The sequence below is a fragment of the Bison bison genome, unplaced genomic scaffold (assembly GCF_000754665.1).
Source record: "Bison bison bison isolate TAMUID 2011002044 unplaced genomic scaffold, Bison_UMD1.0 scf7180017864098, whole genome shotgun sequence".
NCBI lineage: Eukaryota > Metazoa > Chordata > Mammalia > Artiodactyla > Bovidae > Bison > Bison bison.
Genome location: NW_011494670.1, coordinates 2,541,984 through 2,551,895, shown reverse-complemented (window position 1 = coordinate 2,551,895; position 9,912 = coordinate 2,541,984).

The following is a 9,912-nucleotide window of genomic DNA, read 5'->3' as shown; positions in this document are numbered from 1 at the left end:
AGTAAATGAGAAGACTAAATAGCTTGTCTGATGTTGATAGATACTTTTAAGGAAAATAAAAAAGTAGAAGGATAAAAAGGATAAGGATTACCTGTGCATCAGGAAGTGTTGGAAAGGTAGCCAGATAAATTTTAAATTCAGTGAGTAGAGAAGATCTCTCTGAGAAAAGGATATTTGAACATAGACATAACGGAGGTGAGGGAATGAGCCATATGTGTATCTTGGAAAGCTCTCTAAGCAAAGTGACTCGTGATACAAGGAGGCCCTACATTGAGGTAATGGTGCTTTGTACCGTGCCACACTGCCATCTCCATCAAAATGATGGGCTCAGGAATTACTGTCTGAGCCAAAGAAACTACTAAGTGTCTTTGTGGGATAATTCTGCCAAATGGAGGTGTTCCATACTAGGGTGGGACTTACCCAATCAGACCTTCTAAGGGAGAGTCTGACCGTGGCACAAAGAATGATTAAAGAGTTGGGTGGTTGAGAGGGAGCCAGCGAGGTCAGGAGGAAGCAGCACTAGAGTTAAAGTAGAAGCCAAGCAGTGGAGGAGCGAAAAGTTGAAAAATAAGCAGAACGGGGAGAAGCAGAGACAATAGAAATCTGAAACTAGAAGATGTTGAACTCCCAAGTTGCTTATAGTAGAGTAGGTAGGAGAGCATGAAAGTGAAAGTGTTAGTCACTCAGTCATGTCCGATTCTTTGCAACCCCATGGACTGTATAGCCCACTAGGCTCCTCTATCCATGGAACTCTCCAGGCAAGAATACTGGAGTGAGTAGCCGTTCCCTTCTCCAGGGGATCTTCCTGACCCAGGGATCGAACCCAGGTCTTCTGCATTACAGGCGGATTCTTTACTGTCTGAGCCACCAGGCATGAACAGTGTCCAAATCTCCCCAACTTCTGACAGATTTGTTTCCTCTATTTCTTCTGGTTTTTGCCATAAAACTCTGTTTTCTGAGGTAACTGAAGCTGTCTACACCTTGCGAATGAAGAGAATCACTAACAACAAAGCAGTTCTTTCTGCTTTCCTTAATTGCCTGGGTTCTTTATTCAATTATTACTTTTTCTTTAATGCAACTTAAAAAGCTCAAAACAGATTTAGATTTAGAGTATATACATTTTCAGCAGCATAAAAGTCAGTCTAACTTGTAACCATCCACTTGGCTTTTTCTATGCTGGGGGTATCTAAGAGGTGTTTCCCCCCATTCCCACCAAAGGATTCTGTAGTCCCTCTATCAAAGTGAATTTTAGTTTTTCAAATTAATTTCTCAGGCTCTTGTCTACTCTCTTGTCTGTGCTTGTGGTTGAGGTTGTGGATGTATGATATCTGTAAATTTCTCCTAAACTCTTAGCAAACATGTTTCCCACCCTCTTTCATTTTATTACTGCCTTGAACCTCAATCCATGAGAGCAACTGTGGGAGATGAGTGTGCACCTCCAACTTGGGCAATTGTCACTATAACCTCTCTTCTCTCTTTCTCCATCAGAACTTCAGAGCATGCTGATTGTGAATTTTCTACTCCAGGAAACTAATGTACTTATATCTTGCAGCACAAATTAGACCGGTGAGTATATGACTGCTGCACTTTAAATAGCCAATTGCTTAAAGACAGGAGCAATTACTGATTGCTAGCTGTGAAGCAATGCTTTACATTTGTACATTTAAATTGCTCTTTGTTCCAGTGGGATAAGTAAAATAAAATATCATTTCTTTTCCTGTTTTCTTTCTGGTAAATTTTTAGCTTTCATGTTACAATAGTTGGGGAATAAGTGCACCCAATAAAATGTGCATAAGTGTGGTAATTCAGCAGAAACATGCATGTTAGTTACTGAAGCTGGCTTTTAGCAGTCCACATTTTTCCTCATGAAAAGAACTGAATAAAATTATGATAACAGATTATAATACATACCACAATTATTCTGCTAAGCTTAGCCTCTGAAGTGCAAAAATGCCTATGAAATTTTAAAATATTTGAGTAATTTTTTACTCATTTTGAAGGATTCTCTCACCCATGGTTTCTTTTTTAAAAAAAGAATTTGGGTGATTATAAAGCAGTTTTTGCACTCATAAATTCCTTGATCTGTTAGTATTATATTGTTAAAACTCTTGTTGCTGCTACTTTATGCCCTGGATTTTCGGTAGTGATGGAATGACTTCCCTATTTGTTAATCAAAATCTTGAATTCTCCAGAGCATTAACTTAAATCATTATTTCCATAGTTGTAGAATTTCTATTGTTATAGACAGTGTACTTGAAATTATATCAACTCACTATGTGAAAATTATTGGCTCACAGGGGAGAAATTCTGTCAGGACCAAAGCCATATCCCAAGGACTATAATAAACCCTATTTTCACGTAGGCATATTTGAAGAAGTGAATAGGCAGAGGAGTAAGAGAATAGATGATGCTGCTGCTGCTAAGCTGCTTCAGTCGTGTCCGACTCTGTGCGACCCCATAGATGGCAGCCCACCAGACTCCCCCGTCCCTGGGATTCTCCAGGCAAGAATACTGGAGTGGGTTGCCAGTTCCTTCTCCAATGCATGAAAGTGAAAAGTCAAAGTGAAGTCGCTCAGTCATGTCCGACTCTTAGCGACCCTGTGGACTGCAGCCTACCAGGCTCCTCGGTCCATGGGATTTTCCAGGCAAGAGTACTGGAGTGGGGTGCCGTTGCCTTCTCCGAGAATAGATGATAGATGATCTAAATGAAGCTGAGTGCTTTAGAGTGATAGATTAATAATATAAAATTATCTGTGCTTGTTGAATCAATTGATTATATCCCCCTGGTAATGCATTGAAGGTTTCTGATTAAATATTTGCATGGATCACTAAGTTTTACACAATGGATAAAAACCGTTTCACAGAACTTCCTCTAACTTCAACATGTCATCTTATAAGCATAAAGTGGTGGGGCAAAAATATCTGATGGTCCCACACAAATCTCAATCACACCCATGATGACAACCCCAAGTGCGGGTCCCATAGAGAGTGGCCAATAGACTTCTTGGCTGCCCTGGTAGCTTGGACGGTAAAACGTCTGCGTACAATGCGGGAGACCCAGGTTCGATCCCTGGGTCGGGAAGATCCCCTGGAGAAGGAAATGGCAACCCCCTCCAGTATTCATGCCTGGAAAATCCCATGGACCGAGGAGCCTGGTGGGCTACAGTCCATGGGGTCACAAAGAGTCGGACACGACTGAGCAACTTCTTCCTAAGGAAACACATATTTAATATTGTTGGAATACCCAGGTTCTGCTGACTATTTGTTCTAGAAAGCGCTTAACAACTATTTTTAAATGAAGAAATGTCTGATTCTATGAGCTTATATGAAGCAGTCAATTACACAGACACCTGCAGAAATAGAGAAGGTATTCATAAAGGCAAGACAGAAATAGAGGTAAAGGTTGGATGTACTGATAGAAGCAGCAGCCTCAGAAAGCTTTCCAGAATTTTGCCTGATTAGCCTTTTACTTGTTCTACATAAGCAATGTTGAGAGAAAGGTGAGGTGAAATGTTCTGATCAGAAGAGACCATGTGAGCAAAGGTCCAGAGTAAAAGGAACTCTAGTATTCTAAAACTACATAGTCTATTCACTAAGGATAAGAACTTCCCTCTCTATTATATTACACCTTTCATATTATCTTAACTTCAAGTTATTTTCAGGGACTCAGGCAACACACAGAGAAAAATACATTGATTTGAACCTAAAATTTACAGATAATTCTGCCTTAAAAAATCCTTTAACATATACACACTGCTGTATATAAAATAGGTAACTAATAAGGACCTGCTGTATAACACAGGGAACTCAATACTCTGTAATGACACATATGGGAAAAGAATCTAAAAAGAGTGGGTATACATATATGTATAACTACACCTGAAACTAACACATTTAAGTCAATTATATGCCAATAAAAAGTATTTTTTAAAATACATGCCCATACAGGAGACTAAATTCAATATTTTGTGGTAAACCATAATGGAAAAGAATATGAATGCATATATATATATATAACTGAATCACTTTTCTGTACAGTAGAAATTAACTTTGTGAATCAACTGTATTTCAGTAAAATTATTTTTTTAATGTAAAAATTCCTTTGATTTATAACTGAAAAATGTTTAATCTGAAAAAGTTTATTTCTTGATCACTGCCCCCAATCCACCACAGCCAGGCCCCCCTTCAGTGCACACTTCTCTTGATCTTGTGTACCTACTTTTGTGGTAACAGAAAACACTTTACAGTCAATTTTCTCTTTTAGTTTTACCAATCCTTGCTAACACTGCTAGATATTTGAGGCAAGGTTTTTTGGTTTTTGTTTTTGTTTTTTTTTTAGTTTACTAGAGCTCATAAAAAGATCACCCCACCTAAGTGAATTCAAAGGTTTGCAGAAAAAATATCTGAGTAACTGGGCAAATTTTTAATAGTGCCTGGAGGAAATAAAACTTTGTTATGTTGAAATAAGAGCAAATACCAAGTAAAGAAATAGTGCATAATATAAACTTCTAAATAACTTGAAATGAACTTGGTAGTTAGCAAGGTAAGAAAGACTTTTAATATTTTTAAATGGGTGGTTGAATGGAAGAGGAGAAGAAAATTCTATCTTTTATAATGTTGATGCATGGAATCTATATATTAATAATATCTCTGATCTAGCCCACAAAACTTCTAGAGATGCTAGAATATGGTCAATATTTTCTCAATTTATAAAGTAATAATTTAGCAACACAAATGACACAAGGTCAACCCAATTGTGACATGAAAATGGAAACCAGAATTGCATATTCAAATTTACCACAGATTTTCTTGTATTTATTTTGTTCCCACTCCCACATTTTAAATCAGTACCAATATACTGAATTAGAATAACAGTTTAAGAATGATCACCTGAAAGACTGTTCTTCCTTCTTCACTAATTACACTGCATCTTTCCAGTTTTGCTAAGATACAATTGCCGTATAACATTGTGTTAGTTTGAGGTGCATAGCATAATTATTTGATATATGTATATATTGGGAAATGACTACCACAGAAGTTTGGATACTATCCCTCACTGGGCACAATTACAAGCTTTTTTATGTGATGAAAATTTTTAAAATCTATTCTCTTAGCAACTTTCAAATGTACAACAGTGTAATCTGTGGGGTACAAAAAATCAGACATGAATGAGCACCTGAGCACACAGCACACATTGTGAACTAGAGTGACCACGCTCTTCATTCCCAGAAATTACTCATCTTATGACTGGAGGATGGTACCATTTGACCACCTCACACTCATTTCCCCCACTCCCCCATCCCCTACCTGGCAACCAACAATTTATTCTCTATTTCTATGAGTTTGTTTACGATTCTGCATTTAAGTTAGTGACACAGTAATTGTCTTTTCTTTTAGACTTATTTCACTTAGCATAATACCCTCAAAATTCATTCATTTTGACACAAATGGCAGGATTTCCATCTTTTTGTATGGCTGGCTAATATTCCATTATATGTATATTCTGCATTTTCCTTCTTCATTCATCAGTTATAGGACAGATAACATTGTATATTTCTATACCTTGCCTATTGTACACAACCTTGTGATAAACATGGGAGTGCAAATATTTAAGATAGTGATTTTGTTTCCTTAATACACACACACACACACACACACACACACTGAGAAGTGGAATTGCAGAATCTTATGGTAGTTCTATTTTTAATATTTTAAGGAACTTCCATACTGGCTGCATCAATTTACACTCCCACCAACAGTGCACAAGTCTTTCCATTTTCCTACATCTTTGCCAACACATGTTATCTGTTATCTTTTTGATGACGGTCATTTAACAGATATGAAGTAGTATCTCATTGTAATTTTGATTTGCATTTCCCTGATGATTAGTGATGTTGAGCATCTTTTCTAGTATCTGTTGGCATACTTATCTAGTATTTGTATGTCTTCTTGGAGAAATGTCTATTTAGTTCTTCTGCCCATCTTTAGGTCAGGTTGTTCTTGGGTATTTTTTGTTGGGTTGTATGAGCTCTGTATATATTTTGGATGTTAACCCCTTATCAGATATGTAATTTGCAGATATGTTCCCATTTCTGTAGGTCACCTTTTCCTTTTATTAGTAGTTTCTTTTGTTGTGCAGAAGCTTTTTAGGTCAATGTAGTACCACTTATTTATTTTGCTTTTATTGCCTTACTTTTGGAATCAAATGCCAAAAAAAAAAATCATTGCCAAGGAGTTTACCCTCTGTTTTATTCTAGGAGTTTTATTGTTTAGGCCTTATATTCAAGTCTTCAGTTCTTTCTGAGTTGATTTTTGTGTATGGTGTAAAATAGAGGTCCAATATCATTCTTTGCCTGTGGCTTTCCAGTTTTTCCACCACCATTTACTGAAGAGACTATCCTTTCCTCAATGTATATTCTTGGCTCCCTTGTCATAAGTTAATTGACTATGTATGCATGGATTTATTTCTGGGACCTGTGTTCTGTTTCCTTGATCTCATTGTATGTTTTTATGTCAAATATTGTTTTGATTACTCTAGCTTTGTAATATAATTTGAAGTTAGTGAGGGTGATACCTCCAGCTTTGTTTTCTTTCTCATAATTATATCCTTGCATTGTGCAATTAATTCAATAGTAGAATTAGTGAGACTATATTTTACTTCATGGCTTTTCCCTTTAACATAAGCAATATACAGGCCATCTGATATAAACAATTTTTTCTTTAAGAAATAATAGATTGATGTAAGGAGAGTCTCTTGGACTTATCAGCATTTCCTATGTAGCAGACTCAATGGAAAAATAAATTAACACCTAGGATATTCTTGAGCAAATGACTCCTGTAATCCTCTATCATAAGGACTCTAGTTTTTTAATATTTGATTTTTGTGTTTTTTTAATATTATAATTTATTTAAAATAATGCATTTTAGAAGATGAAAAGTTACATTTTCATCTTAATTGCCTTACAAATTTGATTTTATTATATGCTGCACACATTAATCTTTTTTAATTATAATAAACCTAAGAGTTAAGACCTTACATTAGTTTTTTTTTTTTTTTTTCTTTTTAAATCAGAAAGAAATGGAAAAACTTGTTGGAAGAAACTCAAAAGTTTAGCGATGGATCCAAAATTCACAACCAGCTTTACTTGGAAAAAGATCTAAATCCTTTTCATTACATTACAATAAGTTTTAAAAATGAAAAATATGATGTATATAAGTTTGAGAAACATTTATCCTAATGAAACTACGGTTGCAAAGAATTTGCTTAAAATTTTAGTGTGTGTGTGCTGCATACTCAGTTGTGTCCAACTCTTGGCCACTCCATGAACTTTTACCCACCAGGCTCCTCTGTCCATGGGATTTCCCAGGCAAGAATACTGGAGTGGATTGCCATTTCCTTCTCCAAGGGCTATTCCCAGCCCAGGGATCAAAACTGCGTCTTCCCCAAATCCTGCATTGCTCATGGATTCTTTACCACTGAGCCACTGGGGAAGCCCAAAATTTTAAGATAGGGAGTCACAAAAAATATTTTAGTTACTTAGATGAACAAAAAACAGTAGATAGAAAATAAAGCTAGGAAAGAGGCTAGAAGTTTCATTATTTGGAAAAATCAAGGTGTTTCATACTTTCCTAGAGATGAGGACTTTATCCCACAATGATTGCTCCTTGCCCTCAGCTCTCACATTCCAATAGTGAAAGAGGTTTTTCATATGCATTATCTTTGATTCTGCTATGTTTGTGTATTACTTACAAGTATATTTATGGGAAGAAAATCTTTTCCTCTTCTCTCTTAAGTTCTGAACCAAAGTAAGCTGACAAATGATAGTTTAACAGAATGAAAGAAACATACTTTATTTTAAATGTTATATGTACAGGAACTGCACAGGAAAAAAAATGGAAGTCCCAAAATGCAGGTAGATTTGGGAACTTATATACTATTTTATTTAACAAAGGACAATAAATTGTGGAAAGTGATCAAAGGGAAAAAGGTTTTGGGCTTCTAAGACTGGTAAATTGTAAGAAAGTAAAGCTAATGGTAGATTAAGGTTACTTAGTAAAGTTTTTTATTCATACTCATCTTGGTTTCATCTCCACCTCTGATGATGTGTTGTTTTCCTATTTTTGTGCAGTTTCTTTTCACACCTTCACAAGTGGAATTTAGTATCTGCTTTTAGGCAGATGGGAGGACAGAGATCTCTTCCTGTGTCTGTTCTCAATTGCCTTTAGCTCAAAATAATCCTTATGATAAAATTGTATCTTTTTTGATAGCATATTCAGATCCCCTTCATACCTAAGTTTCCACATGAAGTTCAAATACAGTAATATTTTCTTACAAATCTACTCCATCCCTAAATATTAAACTCAGATGATGTTCTTTTTCCAGCTTGACTTTGCAGCATTCATTTCAAGAAACTTTCTTATGTTTTCAGTTGAGAAGTCCTTTTTATTCCTGGATTGAAGGCAAAGGTTTGGGTAATAACGACTGTATGTTCTAAAAGAAAAAGGAGTATAATTGAAGGCTTGGTTCACAAACTCTTAACTATTTATATATGTTCCTTTATAGAAAAAGTTTGCCAGCCTTTTGAGATTGGATTCACTCAAATGAGGTTCTCTCTTTGGAATTCAGAATGCACTTCAGAATGTTTAAAAACAGTAATAAACACAAAAACTTACATTAATCTCTCTTTCCTGAACTTAAGTAAAACTTGGCATGCTTTTTGGCATTGGGATATTTATGTGTTGTAGTATGAGTATGTATCATGCATGTGTCTATAAAATATAATCTCATTTTAGTTCTTCACCAGATTTCAGGCTTAAAGAAGGCAGAGAATCCTTTCATAAACTCATTTTATTTACCATGGATGATAATATTTTGATATTAGCCAAGATATTGCTTAATGAATACTATATAAATAAATGCTGAAAGGAAATGGAAAATTTAAATCAATTTTCAATCTTAGACAAAAAAAAAACATATTTAATGATCACGCATATTTTACTTCAAAGTGAAAATTTTTATCTTCAGCTCCTTGGAGCTTAAGAATTCTCAGTGAGATGAAAACTACTGTAAGGGGACAGAACTAGAACTGCAGTAAAAAGCCCCTGAGGAGACCTGACCCTGTCTCTCACCTCTTACACAACCAAGGCAAAGTGATACATCCTTCTGAACTTCTTTCCCCACGTGGCTTGAAATGGACAATATCTGTGTTTCCATCAAGTTCTGAAATCTGTGACTAGTAATGGCAACCTGTCCCACCAGTAAGTTGTGTTTCTAGTCATAAGTATTATTATTCAAAGGGATACTAGTTAGATTCCTTTTCTGCAAAATATCAAACTTGTTGACTGTTAACTTCTTGCTATGAGCGAGACGTTATGCCTCAGTGCTTCCTGGTATTCTCACTTAATTTCCAACTTGAAGTAACACCTATTGCTATCGGGGTGGGGTGGGGGGCAGTGAGGAAATTAAACACAAAAGAGGTTAAAGTCATCTGCCCATGTTCATAAAACTATGAAGTATCAAAATTCAGATTGAAACACAATTTTACATTAAAACATAAACTACAGACCCCTGAGTTTATGTATTTTCATATCTTAATGGTTCCCCCTGAAAATCTTTTTATTTTATAAATTTGAAGAAATCTCCTTTGAAAGACAAAGACCTTAAGTTTGTCCTGCCTAACATTTTATCTCTTAATTATCCTTTGACAAGAATCTGGGATGGTAGGAAGGCAGAGGGAATATCAGAAGGGAGCAGCTGTCCTGACAAAAGTATATGGGTACTCGGCAAAAAGGAATTTTGCCTTACTTATTATGTTGCCTGCTGCTGCTGCTAAGTCACTTCTCTGTGCGACCCCATAGACGGCAGCCTTCCAGGCTTCTCCGTCCATGGGATTTTTCAGGCAAGAGTACTGG